Source organism: Lygodium microphyllum, chromosome 3 (genome assembly GCF_053477565.2).
Source record: "Lygodium microphyllum isolate KBCC chromosome 3, Lygodium_microphyllum_v1.1.10, whole genome shotgun sequence".
In the NCBI taxonomy this organism is placed as follows: Eukaryota; Viridiplantae; Streptophyta; class Polypodiopsida; order Schizaeales; family Lygodiaceae; genus Lygodium; species Lygodium microphyllum.
Genome location: NC_141137.1, coordinates 114,830,789 through 114,852,281, shown reverse-complemented (window position 1 = coordinate 114,852,281; position 21,493 = coordinate 114,830,789).

Sequence of the window (21,493 nt, the reverse complement as noted above, 5' to 3'; positions counted from 1 at the left end):
ACTTGGAACAGCGTCTTCTCAGAGATTGTGGCTCTTGTATTGCTCTACTAATGCTTGTATTCTTGCATATTGATGCCAAATCATTGGGGGATATTATGTTGATGTCTTGGAATGCTTTTGGGACTGATTTGAGCTCTAAATATCTCAAATTTCACTATCATTTAAGTGCTGTAATAACAAGGCAGTAAGATTTTATATAGAGAAGTTTTATGCATATTGCTCTTGGATGTCTCATTCAGATTTTGAGCTTGGTGACATTTATCTTGGCTATGGCTACATGCCTTTCTTACTTTAGTGTCTTATGCAGTTACAGGCTTGAAGACTCTATTGGGTTTTATGCTCTTGACTTATGCTTCACATATCTTGGATGCTTGGATGGCCATATACTTGATATTTTGAGCCTACATTGCTCATTTGGCATTCAAGTTTATTCAAGTGGGAGTTACTTGTGCTACTTGGATACTCTGCATATGAGCAAAGATTTGGGTTTATGCAATTGAGCTTACTTCAATGAGACCATGGGATTTTTTTGAGTTATATCTACGCTCTCAAAATGCTATTTGGATGCAATTTTTGCCTAGTGCGCTGATTTGATTCATGCTTTCAGCCAACCTCTATCTCTATCAGGTTGTTGTCAGTGATGTAGTCATCCTAATTAGTTGTGTATTTGGTAGTTTTCTTCTACTACCTTTGAGATCTATTATTTACATGAAAATTATTCTTGTTGCATGTATCTCTCTTTGACACATTGAGTTTGATAGTTCTTTGTTTTGATTGCATGCTCAATTATTTTTGGTGGTTTGTGTATATTCCCCTTCTTGCAAGATATACCTTGTAGTTGCATATTGAATTTTATTGGTTGATTGCTCACATTTGGCTTTCTATTTTACAGTTGCTATCATTATTTTTAGTTTGCTATTATTATAGGTTTGTGCATCATTTATCAAGGTAGATGCTTTAACTTGATCATCATTCTTTGGCAGTTAGTGGATAGCCCCATGATAATTTCCTTCCAAGCATTGCAAAGCCTAAGTAAGGGAGGCTACAAGTACTCTTCCATACCAAGAAAACCAATAAATAAGCATTTGAAACCCTCCTCTTACACACAAAACCTAGCCTCTGAACCCCCTGCATGCAAAATATTTAAGCATGCATTCCATCCTCACTCCCTCTCTCATAAGATTAGACATGAAGCATAGGAGAAGCAAAAGAGAGTTGTGCAAAAGCTAGAGATAGATAAATAATCTTGGGATTGAGAAGATAAACAAGAGAGGAAGTTCAACCACCTCTTCCAACCTCCTCTCACACAAGCCTTCAAATAGTTTTCTTTTTTTCAAATTTTTATCTAAAAAGATAAAGTACATAATCTTTTTTTACTAAAGTTCACTAAAGCTCATAGCCATTTGTGTGTTGAGACAAGTACATATGGATGTTTCATGTCCAAATTTTTTTGTAATTCGCACTACATTTCACAATAAATTGCATTTTACAATGACAAAATTTGCACCAAAATAAGGCTTCATCATTCTCCCACCTTGACACACTCACATACTAATTCTTCATAACCCACTAGAACATATGAAGGATCTCCCATCCCCCTTTGAGTAGCCTTTGGCCCACAAAAGTACTGTTGAGATATCGAGCTCCACTCGTGATACGCCAGGGTGACCGTTGTGTATTTATGTCACCGACTTGTCAGTTGCAGATGTGGTTGGTACACCGCCCATGAATAATAGCTAGATGACAGCTATCCTTATCTACTCTAGTTTGTGGCTCAGTTAGTATGCCACCTTAGTTAGTTGAGTTTGGTTGAGACCCATATATAGGGTTCTTCTATTTCTTTGTAAGAGAGTTCTTTTGGCTTATACAACTAAGAAGAGGAAAACTGTTTTCAGCCTCCACCCTTGTGTGTATTCCCCCATTGTGCAAGCAAGAAAGCTACAAGTGAGACTCCTTCCTTCTCTCCCACAATCTTGACATGGTATCAGAGCCTTGTTCGTGGTAAGGAGCTCAAGAAAGCAAGCCAAGCTCGCGGTGTTCTGGTAAGAGGAGCAGTGTTGCTTTCATTTTCTATTTTGGGAGCAGATCTCTGTAGGTAGCATAGCCGGAAAGTGCAGGAGTGCATTGTCTCAGGTTGAGACGCCCTTCGCGGTGAAACAAGAGGGCAGTATATGCTGCGGGAGATGGCTTTAGCCCTTGGCAACCTTTTTTTTTCATTTGAGGCCATTTCGGGGCCTGTTTTGGAGGCGGAAGTTTTCTGCACGCACTCAGGAAAAGGCCCAGTTTTATGCTGTGCAGCCACTGTTCTACAGGTCGGTGAAAAGTTACTGTAGAAATTGCATCGTATGCTTGTGCGCAGAGACATTGGGAGTTACAGAATCATCCCTGTTGCCTGTTGATGCAAAATCGTCACTAGGAAGTGACTGTGTGGTCAAATACCACTTTCGTCAGTTTTGCAGATTTGCCTTTGTGAGGCTGAAGCTATGTTCTTTGCAGTGACAGAATTTTTTTGCAGTGTTCTGTAATGGCGTCTGATTCTCTCTCACAGATTGTCATCACTGAAAAGCTTGACAAGAACAACTTCCAAGCATGGAAGTTTAGAATGACGAATTTCCTTATGGGAAAAGGATATTGGGAATTTGTTGCAGGAAATGAAGAAGAACCAGTTCTTCCTGATGTTCCCAATCAACAGCAAATGCAGGCATTTAAAGCATGGCATGAGAGAGCCAGGAAAGTTATGTACTGGCTGTCTATTAGCATTTCAGACTCTATGATTGTGCATATTCAAGATGCAAGTACGCCAAAGGAGGCATGGGATACTTTGTCAAAAATGTATAGCACAAATACGCAAGCCAGGAAAATGCAGCTCAAGTAAGAGTTGCACAATGTGCAAAGAGAAAGTATGAGCATCAATGGCTACCACATGAAGGTGAAGAAGATTACAGATGCACTTGCTTCCATTGGGTTGCCAGTGGAAGATGATGATTTAGTCTCAGTGACCTTGAATGGTCTAGGAAAGGATTATGCACAGTTTCGAACATCCATTTCCATCCGTGAAAGATTTCCTGATTTTGAGGAGTTGATTGCTCTTCTAATTTTTGAGGAGCAGAGAAATGGTGGTGCATCTTCTTCAGGAGGAACTTCAAAAGAAGCTGTCTTCTACTCAAATGCTGGAAGAGGTAGAGGCAGAGGTAGAGGAGGCCGATATGGAGGCCGTGGTAGAAATCAGAATATGTAGCAAACTCAAGAAAACCAGTCCTATGGAGGAGGACATGGTAACTCTAGAGGCAGGGGGAGCCAAAGAGGTCATGGTGGATGGCAAAGAGGCCAAAATGCAAACAGTAATGTTGAATGCTACTACTGTGGTAAAATGGGTCATATGGCTAAAGACTGCTATAAAAAGTAAAATGACATCATGAATGGAAAACTGCAACAAGGGAATTATGCATCTTCTAGTAGACAGGGTGATGACAGAAATGAGCATTTGTTTATGGTGCAGCACATGAACAATTCTGTGACAAGTGTAGAAGAAAGCAATGATGTATGGTATATTGACCCAGGTGCATCAAATCGCATGACAGGTCATGTAGAATGGATGGAGGATGCAAGAAAAATGGAAAAACCAAGATTTGTGGAGACTGGTGATGATACTGCACATCCTATTGTGCAGATTGGAAAAATTCCTTTGTCTATGCAGGATAGAAAAAAGAAATACCTGTCCAATGTATTTCATGTCCCGAATATTACCAAGAATCTGGTTTCTGTTGGTCAAATGGTTGAGCAGGGCTTGCAGGTCAGATTTAATCCTCATGGATGCTTTGTTGAGGATATGAAAAATAAAGGTCGCTTGATAGCAAAAGGAAAGAAGAAGGGCAGAATGTTTACATTGGATGCAGACATGTCTGAATTGAGTGCAGCAATGTTTGCACATGGGACCGGTGTAGTTGCAGATATTGATATCTGGCATCAACGCATTGGTCATGTTAATGTACAGCGACTTAAATCAATGCAGGCCCAAAATATTGTTGCAGGATTGCCCAAATTTAAGGTTGCAGAAATGCATAAGGTATGTGAAGCCTGTCAGTTTGGAAAACAGGCAAGGAAACCATTTCCTAGACATGTTCAAGAGAGTGAGAAGCCATTGGAATTAATCCACTCTGATGTGTGGACTACTAAAGCTGCATCTCTTGGAGGCTGTCATTATTTTGTCACTTTTATTGATGACTATAGCAGAAAATTTTGGGTGTATTTTATGAAAAAGAAAAGTGAAGTTTTTGGGCATTTCAAAACTCTTAAAGCTATGGTTGAAAAAGAAATAGGCCTGCAGATAAAATGCCTAAGGTCAGATGGAGGGGGAGAGTACCTCTCAAATGAGTTTGCAAGGTTCCTGCAGGAGCATGGCATAAAGCAGCAATATTCATGCAGTCATACCCCACAACAAAATGGAATTGCAGAAAGGAAAAACAGGCATATTGGAGAGGTATCTCGTGCCATGCTCAATGAAAAAGACTTGCCAGATTTTTATTGGGCTGAAGCAGTTGCTACAGTAGTCTACATAGTGTAATGAATACACAAACAATTAGGTGGATGCACCTTTACCCCCAACACATCTAACACATTGAGTGAGAGAAATAGAGAGGGATTCCATCATCATTAGAAAGCTTTTCTATTGCTTATCTCATAGCTCATTCTCATCTACTCTCTCTCCTTGATTTTTCCACACCTCTTGACCTGCCATCTTTAGTATCCTAACTTGTTTTTTCTCTTATGTTTATTTTCTTTACCTACCTTTCAATATTCCCCCCTCCCCCCCACACACACACACACTCACTCACTCACTCACTCACTCACTCACTCACTCACTCACTCACTCACTTACTCACTCACTCACTGATGCAATGCCTAACTACCAATATTAGCAAAGATAAAGGAGGACAACTCATGAGTATCTTCTTATCTTACCAAAAAAGGAAATCCTTAACAATCAAGACGGTTCCTCCACTGGAGGTGACATCCACATTGATCATTATATAAGACATCATCATTGGTGCTAGCTCAGAGATCTTTAAGTAGTAAGATTGGTGCAGTCTCGGGGCATCTGCAAGAATCATAATGATCATGTGGAAACAACAAAATTCTAACACTCAAAACCACTATGCCACAACCCCATGGATACAATCTCTTTTATGCACCACATCTCCCAAGCAGTTCTAACTATAAGAAAATATCTTACATATTGTGGAATAAAAGGGTTGAGACCCACAAATCCTGTATTTTGCATGATGATACAAGTTTGTAATGGTAAGAAAAGATCCTACATCTTGTGGAATAAAATGGTTGAGACCCATAGCTCCTTTAACTTGCATGATGATACTTGTTTGTAAAATTATTATCCAATTTTTTCCTAATGAAAATGATATTTTTCTACTAATATATATATATAAATATGAATGGTAATTAGTTACAATGCCTTATGAAAAAGCATTGCAAGTTTCCTACCTAGGCCTTGGCTAGTCACTAAAACAAAATCAATGTAGAAGTGTGGGTACTTGAGGTGCATTTAGGGCACATCAATGTATCCATTAAAAAACCCCTTTATATGCATGGGATACCTAGAACCTATATATCTTAGTTAAATGTGGGTATAATTGGATACATTATGTGATGCCGTTTAATTCATGTAGAAAAGAATTATTTGCATATATGCGGATAAAGAAAAATAATAATTTATGTGAAACTACATGTTCTTGTGAATGCTTACTTATAGGATACATAGATTGCAAAAAACATAATGTGACCCTATCATTAGTGCATTTATATGTGCATTTTATACACATTTATAGGAGTGTTTATGAGAGTGCTTATTAACTAATTTAATAGGGTATTTGAAAACAAGTTTAAAAGGATGTTTATAAGCTAAGTTTATATTAATATATTTAAAAATATAAGCTACTCAAGTTTAATGCATTCAATAATGGGAATGTGGCAATAGTTATGGTACTAGATTCTATACTTCTAAGGACAATCAAGGTAAGGAACTCAATGGAGGTTGGGCACTCTCTATGCATTTACAATTTATCAATTGGAGGGTTTAGGATTTAGGATTAGGGTTTAGGGTTTATGATTTAGGGTTTAGTGCTTAGGATTTATGGCTTGGTTTAGGGTTTAGATTCTACAATTTAGATTTTAGTATTTTGCATTAATGGCTTAGGGCTTAGGTTTTAGAGTTTAGGGTTTAGTATTGTCTTGTTCTTTGATGGGAGGTCATTTGCAAAGTTGATTCATTGTTTACAAGGTAACACGCGAGAGGGAATGTCCCAAACTTGACCTACAAGATAATCTCAAAGCTATTAGCATCTTTAAGTTTCAAAGAGTAATGGGAGATCTACCCTTGGGTCCTACAAAATACATGCCTTTCTCTTGAGTTTGAGTGCACCAATCACTTATGTTGGGATGGATATGTACAATACTTTCCCAAGTGAACTTATTAGGTCCTAAATTGATCATCAAACCAAGTAGAGAGAACATGAAAGATAATCCATAATAGACATTCATGTTAACGCACAGTGTCACATGTAAAGGTTACATATAGCATGGCAAAGTAAACACCAAATCATCATTATATCCCATTGTACAACCAAGAACCAATTCCCACTACAACATACAAGACTTATACCGATGATTCTATCATTGTTTTTGTTGAGATGGAAAGCTCAACACATGTGGACATTGATGATAGACTGCTTTGTTAGATAGGTTTGCACATCTACACTTATCATGTCAATGATTATCATAATCCTCACATGACCATTAACTTATAACTTATTATATTTGGTTTGTTGCACCTATCTATAGTTGGCATAGTTATAGTGCTAGTCGATTAGTGTAGTCAATTACACATTGTTTGAATTAGTAGACTAATTGGAGCCCCAAGAGCAACACCAAGGAAAAGGGGATTCTAATGCAAGAAAATCTATCTTGTAACATCAACAAGATTTTATTTCATTCTTTTGATGACCAAAACAAAGGAAACAACAATTCTTCACGCAGCATCATAGTAGATATCTCCCACGGATTTGATAGAATCAACCATAATCTTCAATATCTTCATAAAATTATTTAATAGAACAAAGAACATAGAAGAATAAACCATCTTTGAATGGAAATCAATCACATATTATTCATCTTCAATGTCTTCATAGTTCTCTCTCTCAATCTCTCATATACAATTACACCGTTTTGATAGAATTGACCCATCTCTGGCTCTCTATCTCTCACTCTATCAATAGTACATCATCTCCTCACTATAATACTCTCATAATAACTCTCAATAATCCTTCTTAGGTCGTGGATGCACCTCCCAAGAGGTATGTCTGATATGAAGAGGTACCAGAGCCACTACAGTATCTTTTCACAACTCACTACTATCACTGTCACTTAGTCTTCTCTTAGTCTTCAGCAACTGCTTCTTCCATTTGTTTTAGCTCTTTTAAACTTAGATTCATCCTTTCCAAAAGGTAGAAAACTTTCCCATAGTCACACATACATTCTACATAACACTTACAGAAGGTCTACAGAATAGTACAGTATAGTACTAGAGCAGCTACAGAACAGTTATAGAGCAGAGACAGAGGCTCTACAGAAGGTCTACAGAGGGTTACAAAAGGTCATCAGAACCTCATAACTCATAAAATCAAACCATTCCAAACTATCAAAAACTATTCAATAAGCTTCCAAAAGATCTCAATCTTCATCAATCATCAATCCATGCTTCATACAGAAGAAAATCGAAACAAAATAGAAGCTATATAGAAGTTATACAGTACCAATCAGAACCTCAACAGAACCTATTAGAACATCATAGAGCTTCATATATCCACTGAGAATCATCCTGAACTTCCAAAACATAATCAATATCATTAAAAAAACTCTCAAAAACTTCCTTTGTCAACCATACATCACTCTAAATCCATCAAAAATCAATCATTTAGTCCTAAAAAACAACAAAAATCAATCTCAAAAATCCAGTCATTTTCCACTCTCAACATATCCCCATACTTAGAAAGGAAGCATCCTCGCGACCTAAGGAAAAGAAGAATATAAGTTCACTAAAGAGATCAATTGTATCTTCCGTAGGATCTTCAACATTCTCACCAAACCACGACCTCAACTTTTTACCTGTATTTCTAGAAAAAATACTAAAGGAAAACTTCATTATTCATTAACTCATCTGATAATCAATTAAAAAGTCATAACCAATTTGTAAAGGATATAAGAGGTTTTTCTTCAGCTTTCCACCATAGGCTTTCCATCCACCAGCAATAGTTTGAAAAGAGCTCTCGACCAAATTATTCAACCAGCACGATCTCATCACATACAATTATTACAACACACACAAACACTAACACAACCATCTGAATGATACCTCCAAAAAGAGATATATATCATTAAGAATCATCCAAAATACATTGCAAAGGCATCAATGAAGGTGATCCCTTTTAAAGGTTTGGTGGTTTTGAAAACGATCCATGGAGAAGGACTCATCCACAAATGTCTTTGGAGGATTTTGAAAGAACTGCAGGCAGCACATTCTTTCTAGCAAAACAAGGTATCTGCTAGGTAGACATAGAGCATGAAAATAAAGGACATCCAATTGTTGGGAATCAATGTTCATATTGACATTCATACAAAGCTTTGGAATGGCCTTTTGATCATTATGGGAATGCCTATGCATGTATGCTAGTTACCAAGCAAAATGAGCTATCAATCTCGCTGAAGGATCTAGAGATTGTGAATATTGGTGAGAAAAATGGAGATAATTTTGGTATGCTTGACTAGCAGTCCCCTGGAATTATTGGCTAGTTTATCTGGGGTCCTCTGAGAGAATCAGTTGAGCTCCATCCTCTTCTTCTAGAAATCTGCTGATCAAATCCTTCGTATTCACTAACCAACTGAGGGGGTTGAGAAATAGAAGTGGCAGGAGATGGAAGTGGAATAAGTAAAAGTGGATGAAGAGATGGGTAGGCAAAATCATAAAAGGAGGAATAAGATAAAGAAGGAGTGGCTGAAAATTTAAGTGAATCAATTAGGAAAGGTGTCAATTGATAAACAGGAAAAGTAGAAGGTATATGAATAGATGGAGAAGGGCATGGTGGAGAAGGGAAAAATACTCGATCTTTGATAAAAGAACAATAGGTAAATATAGGAATTTGAGGAAAACATTGAGGTTGGAAAAGAAGAGGTAAGATTGCTGTTGAGTTGGTTTGATAAAGGGAAAGATAGGTATCATAGTGATGAGCCATTTGTTGGTAGTACAATAGGCTAGGAACAGAGGGACCTAAGACAGATCTTCTCTGGTAGGCATAAAAAAAGGTTGAATCAAATGGATGGTTTTTGGAAAGATAAACTAAGAGATCCACCCTCAGTTGGTTAGTGCTCTGCACATAAGTAGAAGCTATATTTTGACGTTGATTCAGGACCACAGAATCAGTCATTGAGAGCCATGAATTGTCAGGGCGAGTAGCCACTTTTGAAGAATAACACTGGAATATGTTATCTATCCGCAACTGCAAAACCACATCCCCCACATACCAGGCCAAATCTACATCATCTGAAATCAAGAGATCACCTTGTAGATACATCTAAGACAGCAACATGGTATTCGTCGTCACAGAATCGTCAAACACCATACGGACCACTTTTGTCAGCAACTCAGAAAACCAAGCCCCACTCCAACCATCCTCTGGAAGAGGAAGATCCATCATTGAAAGCTTCATATAAAAGGCTAACTTCTGCAACTGATAATGGATAAAGAAAAAATGGTTCGGAGGAACATACTCTTGAAAGTGCTCAAATGTAGACCATAACAAATCCATCCTGGATTGCAATCTTTCCACTTTATCTTGAAACAATGAACACAAGGTGGCCTGTCTCTAGAAAATTGCCAAGTCCTGCTTAGAGATAGAAGGAATCATAGGAACATTGGGGCTTGGAGGAATGGACCGTGACTGTGCCAGTTGGTCTTGCAACTGCTTAATCTGGGAAGCTTGTGATTCCACTGTATTATGAGCAGTCTGTAAGGCTGACAATTTTGCATCTAAAAGATATTGAAACTCTTGAGCTTCTTTGGACATTCTCTCTTTCTCCTTCGAGACTTTAGTGACCTCTGACTGAGCTTCTGCTAATTGAATCTTTAAAGAAGATATATTTTCTCTCAGGGTCTCAATCATTTGGGTTTGCTGCTCCATTTGCTTAAACAGATCTATAAGTATGTCTTTAGCAGAGGCTAACTCTGAGGTTGCCTTATGCAACTGGTCTTTGGACTGCATCAGTTCTTCATAGAAAGAAGCATACAGCTGTTGAACACAAGCCGTCTCACTGAAAGTTCAATCGAACTCTGGATGTCATTACAAAGGAATGGAATAGCATCTCCTGACACTAAACTGTGCCGTGAAGGGACTGATATCTCCAAAGAACCCTCTCTATGTGCCCTGAATAAATTGTTACCTATGAGGTAAGCACGGAGGTCACTGCCAGAAGTAGCAAGAATTGTGACTGAAGGAAGGACTGAATGAGTTTTATCAGCCACACGCTTCAAGTGCTTCCGCTGAATGACCAGTGGAGGAGGGGAATCAAGATCCTCTATATCAATAGGTTCTGACTCTTCCAAAGGTGGAGGGGGAGGAACTGGATCAGATGGAGGAGGTGGTAACACACCATTCTTTAGGCCTAAGTATGTCAAGAAAGCATATAGGTAGGATCCATATGTGACATTTGTGACATTTCATTTGGTTACTTTGACAAAATGTTGGTCCATCTTTGTAAGCAGGTAAGTACTCCAATCAATAGCCACCCCTTTTAACACCATCCTGGAAGCTGTGAAGAGCTCTTTGGACAAATAATGGGATGGTGTCTTGGCATGCATAAACCTGTCTTGGAGAAACTGGCAGACTAACTTCCAAAGAGGATCAGTGATCATGGAAGAAGATACTCCTGAAGTGTTTATCACTTTCTTGACATCCAGAATCTCTTTGGTCTCCTTCTGTAACATCTTGAAGATCTCATCATTGGAGAATAATTGTCTAGTTGTAACAAAGGGCTCTTCTTTATAGGGAAGAGACAAAGTCTTCCCTAACCCTTGGGGTGTCAACACCATGGAAGCACCATGAACCAGGCCCGACTTCTTGCTGTATGAGACAAGGAACTTATCACACAGGGATGGATCATCTGGAATCAATGGAAATGAAGTGGCCACAAAAGTCGCAAGTCCTGCTTTCGCTATAGGCTCAAAAGCCAATAGGGAAGAATAATCCCTATTGATCAGAGGGACATATTGGATAGGAGGAGCGTGAGGTGCCATTCAGATGGAAAACACACACACCACAACACAGACAATCACAAAGAATGCTTGCAAAACAACCAAAGGGTTATAAAAAAAAAATCAATCAAAAAAAGGACACACACAGATGTAACTAACCAATTTACCACCCCAAACAACCCACATCCTAGAAAAAATTCGGCATGACCTCTATACATATGCGACTGAAAACTTCATGCGATGCAATAAGTAAGCACCTAAAACCCTGTATCAGGCAAGAAAGAAAGAAAACTACAAACCGTACCCGTAATCATAGAATATAAGCAAACCATAATACCATAAAAATCTAATCATGACCTAACCATAACCTTCACTAACAGTTTCAACTAAGAGGACTTACGTGCCCATCCTATGAAGCGTGTTTATTAAAAATGGGAGAAAAAGTGAAGTGAGGGGAAATTGTTTTAATGAAGGGTTCATTTTAAGAAATTATTAACAATGGGTGACATTTTATTAGGTTATAAACCTTAATAAGAAAACGATGGTTCTTTCTTAAAATTTTAATTACAATTTATTAGGGTAAAACGGTGCGTTAACGAAACCCGGACTACAATTCCTAGACTGAGGTCTCTAAATGTAAATCCTGGAAAAAATAAAGCACCTTAGTGGTTGTGTTTTATTTTGATTATATATATATATATATATATATATATATATATAGTGGTTTTGATTTCTTATCTTTGAATTTTAGGTGTGTTTGTATTTTGTATAGTGTTTGGTTTTGGCTTATTTGTTTTGTTATCTCGTTTTCTTTTTTGTTTTTTTAATTAATAATTAAATCGAGATATAGAGTACATGAATATATTGTGAGCTGTAAGGGTGGAATTTTAGCAATCTAGCAAGTGTCAACAATGTAGGTTAATTTATCCATGATTTTTCAACTGGTTTTTTTGAAATTTAAAATGAATTTTCATAAGGAAAAATAATAAATTTAGGGTTTAAATAATACTTTTACCATTTATGAAAACATTTTCAATTGAGAAATTATTGGTAAAAGGGGCAAAGGGGTTTGTGGAAATTTTTGGATTTTTTTCTAAAATTTTGCCTATTTTTAATGAATTTTACTCATTTTACATGTATTTTAAATAAATTTTCAAATTTTGAATTTTTTTCTTGAATTTACACTTTTAAAAATATTCCAAATGATTTTAGGAATGTTGGAAAATTTTTAGATTTTTTTTAAATTTTAAATGAATTTTTGGAGTTTTTATGTGTTTTATGTTTTATTTTTATGTATTTTAATGTATTTTTCGGGTTTGAAAATAAAAGGCACTACCTGAGCTGCGTGTGAACAGCGGAGGATGAGTGCATGTGAACGGCTGACTGCAACACTCCACCACACGGACAAGTTGGAAGCGCGTCCTTGCGTGTAAACGCTCGCGAGCACACCCATACGCAGCGGGAAAACAACGGAGGAGAAAGGGCATGAACGTGGGCTAACTGAGTAGGTTGAGTTAATTAGGTTAGCTTAGTCTGAGAAAGTCAATTAAGTTAGTTTAGTGTGGTAAATCAAGTAAGTTAGTTAGGTGAGGTTAGTTTGTTAAGTTAGGTTAGTGTAAGTAATGTTAGTTTGTTTAATCTGTTTAAGTAATGTTAGTGAGGTTAGTCTGTTAAGTAATGTTAGTCAGGTTAAGCTGTGGTTAGTCTGTATAAGTAAGGCTAGGTTAGTCTAACTAGGGTTAGGTTAGTCTAATTGGGGTTAGGTTAGTCTAACGAGGATTAGGTTAGTCTAACTAGGGTTAGGTTAGTCTAACTATGGTTAGGTTAGTCTAACTAGGATTAGGTTAGTCTAACTGGGGTTAGGTTAGTCTAACTGTGGTTAGGTTAGTCTAACTAGGGTTAGGTTAGTCTAATTGGGTTTAGGTTAATTAACTAAGGGTGAGTTAATTAACTATAGTTAGTTAAGTAACTATGGTTAGTGAAACTAACCAAGGTGGTTAGGGTGGAGAGAGGAGGTGCACCACCAGTACGGCGGAGGAGGAGGAGGAGGAGGTGGCGGCGGCGGCTGCTGGAGGACCGGCATGCCGAGGGGCGGGCAAGGTTAGAGGTGGCTTTTGCAACAGCGGCGATGGCCGCGCGAACGACGGCAGCAGGCGCTAGGAGGGAAGACCACGGCGACAAGCGTAGGGCACAACGACGAGGGGAGCACGTGGAAGAGGAGAAAGGGAGGTTGGAAACGCCAAATGACAAGCAAGTACGGTTTTTTCTTTTCTCTTCTTTTTTTTCTCTCTCTTTTGTTTTTCTTTTTGTTTTTTTCTCTCTCTCTCTTTTCTCTTTTCTTTTCTCCCTTTTTGTTTGTTTTTTTCTTTCTCTTTTTCTTTTTCTCTCTTTTTTTTTCCTTTTGTCTCTTGTGTTTTCTTTATTTTGGTTCTTTATGTTTGTTTGATTCGGTGTCTTTAAAAAAAAAGAAACGCACCCCCGTCTCGTGCGCATGCACGGGGCGGGAGTAAAAAAATTTGCAATGATGGGATCAAACGGGACAGGGACGGCGATGCACGAGCAAGGATACCACGAGGGCGTCCTGAGGCGCGTAAAACCAGAAATAGGCACATTCACGTGCGACACGAGAAACGCGGTCACACGATGATGGAAATATGCGACACGTGCTCCGAGACGAAATCAGGGTGTTCATATGGAAAAAACGCAAAAAAATTAGGCCTGAAAACACATACGTGTATTAATATAGGAAAATCCGCGCTTCGGAATGAAGTGTAGAAAGAAGGAAAATTGTGCAAAATAAGATGTCCAACAACCCTATCACGGAAAAACACAGTTCCGATCAAGATAGGACATGTTCACATGGGAAAAACCCCAAAAACGGGCCCAAAAATAGACTCAAAAATTAAAATGGGAAGAACTGTGCACCAGAATAGAGGAAGATTAAAAGGAAAAATGTTCGGAAGAAAGGAATTCACAGGGCTGGTGCATCAAAACTCAGTTTGGGGGAAACTAGGAGGGGTTCACATGGGAAAAACACGAAAAACACATCCGAAAAGACTCAAAAAATTTAATAACTAAAAATCCGGCAGTCAAGAGGGGGGAGGAAAAAGAAAAAATTGGGGGAAAGGCTTGCAAGACACAGCTATCAAATTAAACTAGAATTTCAGTGAAAATAGGGCAGGTTTACATGGGAAAATGTGAAAAATAATCACGAAAAGGGCTTGAAAACCCGCAAAAATTAATAACAGATAAATTGTGCATCGGAATGACACAGACTAAAAAGGAAAAATGTTAGGGGGAGGGGGTAGGACAGGGTTGGCATATCAAATCAGGGTTCCGAAGCAAGAAAGATGCGGTCACATGGGAAACCCTCCATTTTACAAATATTGCTTCAAAAATTAATAACTTTAGAACCGTCTATCGAAACAAGGATTGGTAAAAAGGAAAAATGGGCAGTTCAAAGGGACGAACAGGACTATAAGGTTGGATGGGAATTTTGGTGAACGTAAGGTGCGTTCACATAGAAAAATCACAAAACAAAGGATAAAGGAAAACAGTTAAGGAACAACCCCAGGGTCAGGGTGAAATAGAACGGAAGAGTGGGGAAGGAACCCCACCAGGGTAAAATAAAGTCATGGTATAGATGCATGATCACAGCAGGGTATATGCATGGGGGTATGTAACATAGATGTGCAGGGATGCGTCCCCACACTTAAAACCTTAGCAGAAAGGGTAAATCCAACATCAAGGACCTAGTATCACACCTCAGACCAACTACGAACGCCCCCACACTTAAGACATGACCGTCACTGAAAAATAAAAGGTGTAGGGTTAGAAAAACTTGGCCCATATTGCCGAGGAGGAAGGTCGACTATCAAGGTTGTGTCTTGTAGCGTTGTGTCGGCTGCAGGAGGTACCCGGGTGTCTTCACAGCACACATCCTTCGTGCTTCGTAGCAGGGATTAAGTGGTAGCACCCATGGAGGTAGCTGGTTGAAGGAATCACAGGAAAGTCATCGATGACGAGGGATATTTCACTCAACTCATGATCTCGCAAATGGATTGAAAGAGCAGTCACTTGCCCCATTACTAACATCACTCGAGGAAATAATGATGAAAACCCAAATCTCACACTCGGTTTAGGAATCGACAAGGGAGTGGTGCAGAGAGAGTATGCCAAGGTGCACAATTAATGGTGCATTAGTGCGTCCTGCCCATCTGGCATAGGTGCAAGTAGGAAGGCCAGGGAGCCTTGCAATGCAGTGTACAGAACAGAGTGACGTGTCCTGTGCTGATGGTGGAAACCCATCCCGTGGGTGCATAGGGAAACGGGAACGTGCCTGACTCCAATTGTCGCAATGTCCCTCAATCCTTACCTCTCTATAATTGATTGAAGAAACATTAGTCACACTCAGCCCACCCTCTGTCTCACGCTCTATTGAAAATACAGAGGGTAGCCCATTCCTGAAACCCATTGATGTAATCCTCGTTGTCACTTGTGCAGATGTTGTATGCCTTGTGCACAATTGATGGTGCAACAGTGCATCTCGCCCTGTGCCGGCATACAAATTGTACATTGTGCATTGAGAGGCCCATCACGTGCGTGCAACACTCCGTTCACATATTTCACCTCTCATTTGATTCAAAGGGAAAGACTGGTCACCTACCTCACCCTTTGTCTCACTCTCTGATAGAAACGGAGGGTAGCCCATTCTCACATCCCCATCTTGTTAGGATGAAAGCTTGCATTACTCAAGGGATTGGTGATGAAGATCATGTCGGCTGTTGTTGTCATCAGGATCTTGAAGACGAGGCGTACCCAGGGAGGCAACCTACAAATCTCATACTTCAATGATTTGTAAGAAGAGTCATTTGTTAAGAAGGATAGACGGACTAATATTTACAGAAACAACGCATCAAGGGAGGTGGCTTCAAATTACTTGCTGAAAAGATTCTGTTGGTGATGAGTTAGCTATCCTGAAGTGCGGGGTGTTGCCACCTTTTCCACAGTCAGCTTCTTGCCCAAGGGTGTTTCCACCTTTTCTTGGAACGAGGCCTATTATGACAAGGAATTTCTTTCTTTTCTCCCATAACAGTTTCGTTTGTTTTTTTTTTCTTCTTCTTTTCCTTTTTTTTTGTTTTCCTTTGTTTTTTTTTCCATTAAGAAAGAGAATGGTATAAATACCATGTATCAGGACCAACCTCGCCACCATTGTTGGATCAGATGAGAAGAAAACAAGGTCGGGTTGAGATGTTTCTGTGAGGGGTTAGCAGAATGAGACCGCCTCATGAGGAGAATCATAAGGGCTATCAGAAGCACGATGAGAAGGACAGTGCAATGACCAAAAGGGAAAGGGTAGGTTGACTATGATTGTCAAGATCCGAGGGAGGGAAGTACATCTTCAGACGATAGCCATTGATCAAGAAGGGATCATCAGAGGCATCAACGGTCTATACCTGAACATGGCCGTTAGGATTGACAGTAAGTACCTTGTATGGGCCCATCCACTGTTGTTGAAGCTTGCCAAGAAACTTGCCAAATCTCGAATCATAGGCTAGGACAAGGTCACCTTCTTTGAACTCCTTGTGCTTGATGAAATTGTCATGATAGGCCTTGCGTCGCGCTTGAGTGGTTTCCATGCACTCTAGGGCCATCCAATGTATCTTATCCAAGCATTCCAAGTGCAAGAGACGGCGTTGCAGTGACTCAGCATCTCCCAAGCGTTTTTAAACTGCCACTCACAAAGAGGGCAATTCCAGCTCAACAGGGAAGATGGCTTCTGTACCATACACTAACTGAAAAGGGGTCTATCTTGTAGTTGCCTTATGGGAGGTTCTGTATGCCCAGAGGGCCTTTGTAAGTCGATCATCCTAGTCGCGACGATGTGCAGCAATCGTTCTTGTCAGAATCGAGCAAAGGATGTGATTGGTGACTTCAACTTGGCCATTGGCTCTAGGGTAGTAGGGAGTAGACTTACGATGTCGGATCTTATATAGCTCTGTCAGCTCCTCCATGATTTTGTTAAGGAAATGAGTACCTCTGTCACTTACAAGCTCAAGGGGACTGCCAAAATGGGTGATAATATTCTCGTACATGAACAAGGCTACATTGTTGCCATCGTCCCGCTTCTGTTAGAAGGAAGGCATAGAAACCCACTATAAGCAACGGAGTATAAGGGCATATGAGTGTGAATAGCCCTAGGGGCAGGGGAAACCCTAACCCTAGCTTCGCAAAGGCTATATAAATAGCCTATGGGTCACTATCAAGAGTGAGAGAGTGTACCCAAGTTGTACTCTAAGCAACTTAGTAAGCAAGATTTTGTTCTTGTACTTTGAGCTCTCTTCTCCCTCTTGTGCACACATTCCAATGCTGCAACTCTAGTTTTCAACATGGTATTAGAGCCATCTCTGATCTCCTCAGCTTCCCTCAGCCTCAACTATCACTAAGTGCACATGAGCCTTTACCTCCTTCATCTTATCCTTCTTCCCTCCATAGCTGCCTACAACCTACCTCCATTGGAGGACTTGGGGAGGACAAAGGAGGCCATATCAGCCTGTGCTTTCTTCTAGAGATCTCTTCCCCACACTAGGGCGCATCTCTTTGTCAGGTCTACCCCGAACATTGTCCACATTTGAGGCCGGCATTTGCGTGATTCCCAAAAATAGACGTAGTTTCTGACAGCGTGAAATTTCGTACTGTTGTACACGCAACAGGTGACGCGATCCCAGCAGCTATCTTGGGACTTTGATAGCTCCCCTAGTGGGCTATCCTCATCTATAAGGGTTCCTGGAAATTCCTTCCATAGAGAGAGATCTCTGCCAAACCCTAACGTGTATTTTGAGGCAGCCATAGCCAACAAGCTCTAAGCTTGACATTTTGTCATGTTTTCACTCTGAGCTTCATTAACAGTGATTCTAATCACTAGAGCATAGTCTCTAAAGCCTATTCCAGATTCTAAAGCTCTTGGGCATGCTCAATGGACATCACTAAGCATTGGAAAGCTGACTTCCAAGCGGGTTCCATTCAAGCACTTCACTAAGCTTGACAAGAGTGTCTCTAAACACTAATCATGAATCATCTAATTCATTTGCTTGCTAGGCATTCACTAAAATCTAGTGAGTTTTTAATTCTTCTTCGTATTTTGTTGGAAGGTTATGTGTACAATTAACACATAGACCATCATACACTAGAAGTGTATTGCATACTATGAGTGACTTTATTTCAAGTACACTAGTCAATGAAATCAAAAGCATGAGTGTCATTGTACTCTCCTCGGAATCATCAGCAACAAGCATTGAGATCATAGACCAACCTTGTCCAACACAAGCTTCATCCACTAAGCCACACCACAAGGAGGAGCCTGAAGTCCAGTCTAGGTTTACTTCATTAAAACCTAAAAAGACCATTAAACCTAGGAAAAAGTTTGCACATAAGAAAGGACCACCATAGTCATACTTTGAAATATTACATTTATATGATTTTCAACCTTTCTCTTCATTGCAACTTTCATTTCAAATTGTCTGATTTGCTTCTGCATTTAGTGGAAAGTTTGTAAGGGACTAGACACTGCCCTTGTCCTAACAAGTGGTAAGACCTTCCCAATGACCACAACATATGCTGATGTCCATCCTCAAATTTGAAAGTTTGATGGCAAAGATTTCCACCCATGGCAGGTACTTATAAAATACAAAATGATGGAGAGAGGGTATTAGCCTCTCATTCAAGGCAGAAGAGTTGTAAACTCTGCAGATCTGGTTGATATAGAGGATGACCAACATGCTCAAGCAATCATAATGTTACACTTAGATGAATCCCTGATTCATCATGTTGATCAACTAAACACTACTAAAGAAAAATAGGATGAGCTTGAAAAGCTTTATGGAGCCACTGGCAAAAATACTAAAATTTTCCTTAAATTTGAATTATTTAGCTTGGAATATCGATCAGGAGAAGATTTGGGAAAATTCATCTCTCATATGAAGGGACTTATGGCACAGCTTGCCTCTGTACAAGCTCCAATACATGAAGAAGATGCTATTGCTATTCTCCTAAAAGCTGTAAAACAGGTGTTTCCTACTCTTGTAACCACTCTCACCAACATTCCAGATCCTACATTGGCAAGTACCATTCAATCCTGTTTGGATGAAGAAAAGAAGAACCACAAAGAAAGCAGAAACAATCAGGCAACTTCAAATTCCCATGATCAAGTATTGGTTCATACAGCTCTCACTAGATGTTCTTTCTGTAAGAAAAAATGACATCTTGTAAACAACTGCTGGAAGAAGTATCACGAGAAGATGAAATGTAACAAGTGCAAAAAGACAGGGCATATCACTAGTAAATGCCCCAAAACTCCTGATATACTCAAAGAATTGGTGGCCAACTATGGCTCTAATCCATCTGAAGATTCGACTATTTTGACTCTTTAAATCATCTGCCTAAAACAACCTTGTAAGCTTGATTTATAAAGGCATCCCAAGAAGGGGGGGAACCTCTTACATGCTTTTAATCCAATGCCACCCTGGCATTGAGGGGGGGTGTTAGAAGGAAGGCATAGAAACCTACTATAAGCAAGGGAGTATAAGGACAGATGAGTGTGAATAGCCCTAGGGGCAGGGAAAACCCTGACCCTAGCTTGGCAAAGGCTATATAAATAGCCTATGGGTCACTATCAAGAGTGGGATAGTGTACCCAAGTTGCACTCTAAGAAACTTAGTAAGCAAGATTTTGTTCTTGTATTTTGAGCTCTCTTCTCCCTCTTGTGCACACATTCCAATTCTGCAACTCTAGTTTTCAACAGCTTCAGGGCTTTAGCTTCGCACCACTTTGTGACATAATCTGTACATACTAAGATGTATCTATTCTGTTTTCGTCTGGTAGGTGGATCAATGGGACCCACAAAATCAATCTCCCACTGTAACGTGTCCGCTCGTCTGCTCGTGGGACACGTCTTAGCAGCCCATCGAGAAGAGGGTCCAGAAAGCTCCACCTGGCACTTCCAAGGAATGTCATAGGGTTTGCGATCTAGGTCTTCTCGAGTCTGCCCTGAGCGGAAGTGTCCAACCGTTCCAACTTGGGATCGACCTAAAGTCATGGTTCCTTTCCAATCAGCAAGGTCTCTAGCAAGTAACTAGCGTCGAGCTCCAGATGAACCACTTTGCGCAGGAACAACAGAGTCGAAGTGGATTCATGCTGCACTTGGTTCATGGAGAATGGGAAATGAGAGGGATGCGAAGCTCAACCTCTCTGCCATAAGGCATAGCCCCATTCCTTTCCCCTAAAACAACATAAATCAAGATTCTAACCCTATCGATGCTAGGTCTTCATAGTCTTGATATCTCATCATTTGAGAAAAGTTCCCAGCTAATCGAGGCCACCCTTCCATTGGACGGACCTAAGTCACGTCCACTGCACTTTCCTCAATTTTCTTTAGTTATCTAATTACCCACCACATTACATTTGACATGCAAAGGCAGCTTCCTTAATTAATCAAATTTTCATGGGTTCTTTCATGTAACTTAGGCACTAACACAAAAACAATGTCAAGCAACTTTCTTTATCTCCAATATCTGTTCTTTGTTTATCATAATCCTGGAGTAAATCCAATATCATGCCCGAAGGCTATCCCAGCAATCTACAGGATTGCTGCTCCAAGTTCCGCTCGTTGACTAGTACACGGGCCTCAAGATTCCATCTCGAGTCACGTCGGCCTCTTCGGCAAGATCCAGAGGCAAGGGATTTACAGCCAGAGCCTCCCTTGGCACCCAAACATCCTCCCGCTCCAAGCAGCACCCACGGAGAGACCTCTCGCGGTGGGTTAGGTCCATATACATGACACGGCTATCAACCCCCTTGGATAGGGCCAGGCAGACCGGAGGTAACTGTTCCTACCTCTCCCTCCAGGCTTTCAACTTGAAGCATTAAGTGTTTTTCATTGAATTAGTTCCTTGAGAAAGAGATCAAATTATGTACCTAAGTGTACAAGCATGAAAATTTCGAAGGTTGTTTGTACGACCAATTACTAAGGTGTGACTCCTTTTTCCCAGATGCTCCCAGCATCCGATCCTGGACCTTTTTTCGGGATGCTCCCAGCATTCGATCTTGGATCGTTCGCGACTTGGCGAGATCCCAATAGTCTCAAACAAGATTATGCAAGCAAATGATCTTGGTAAATTA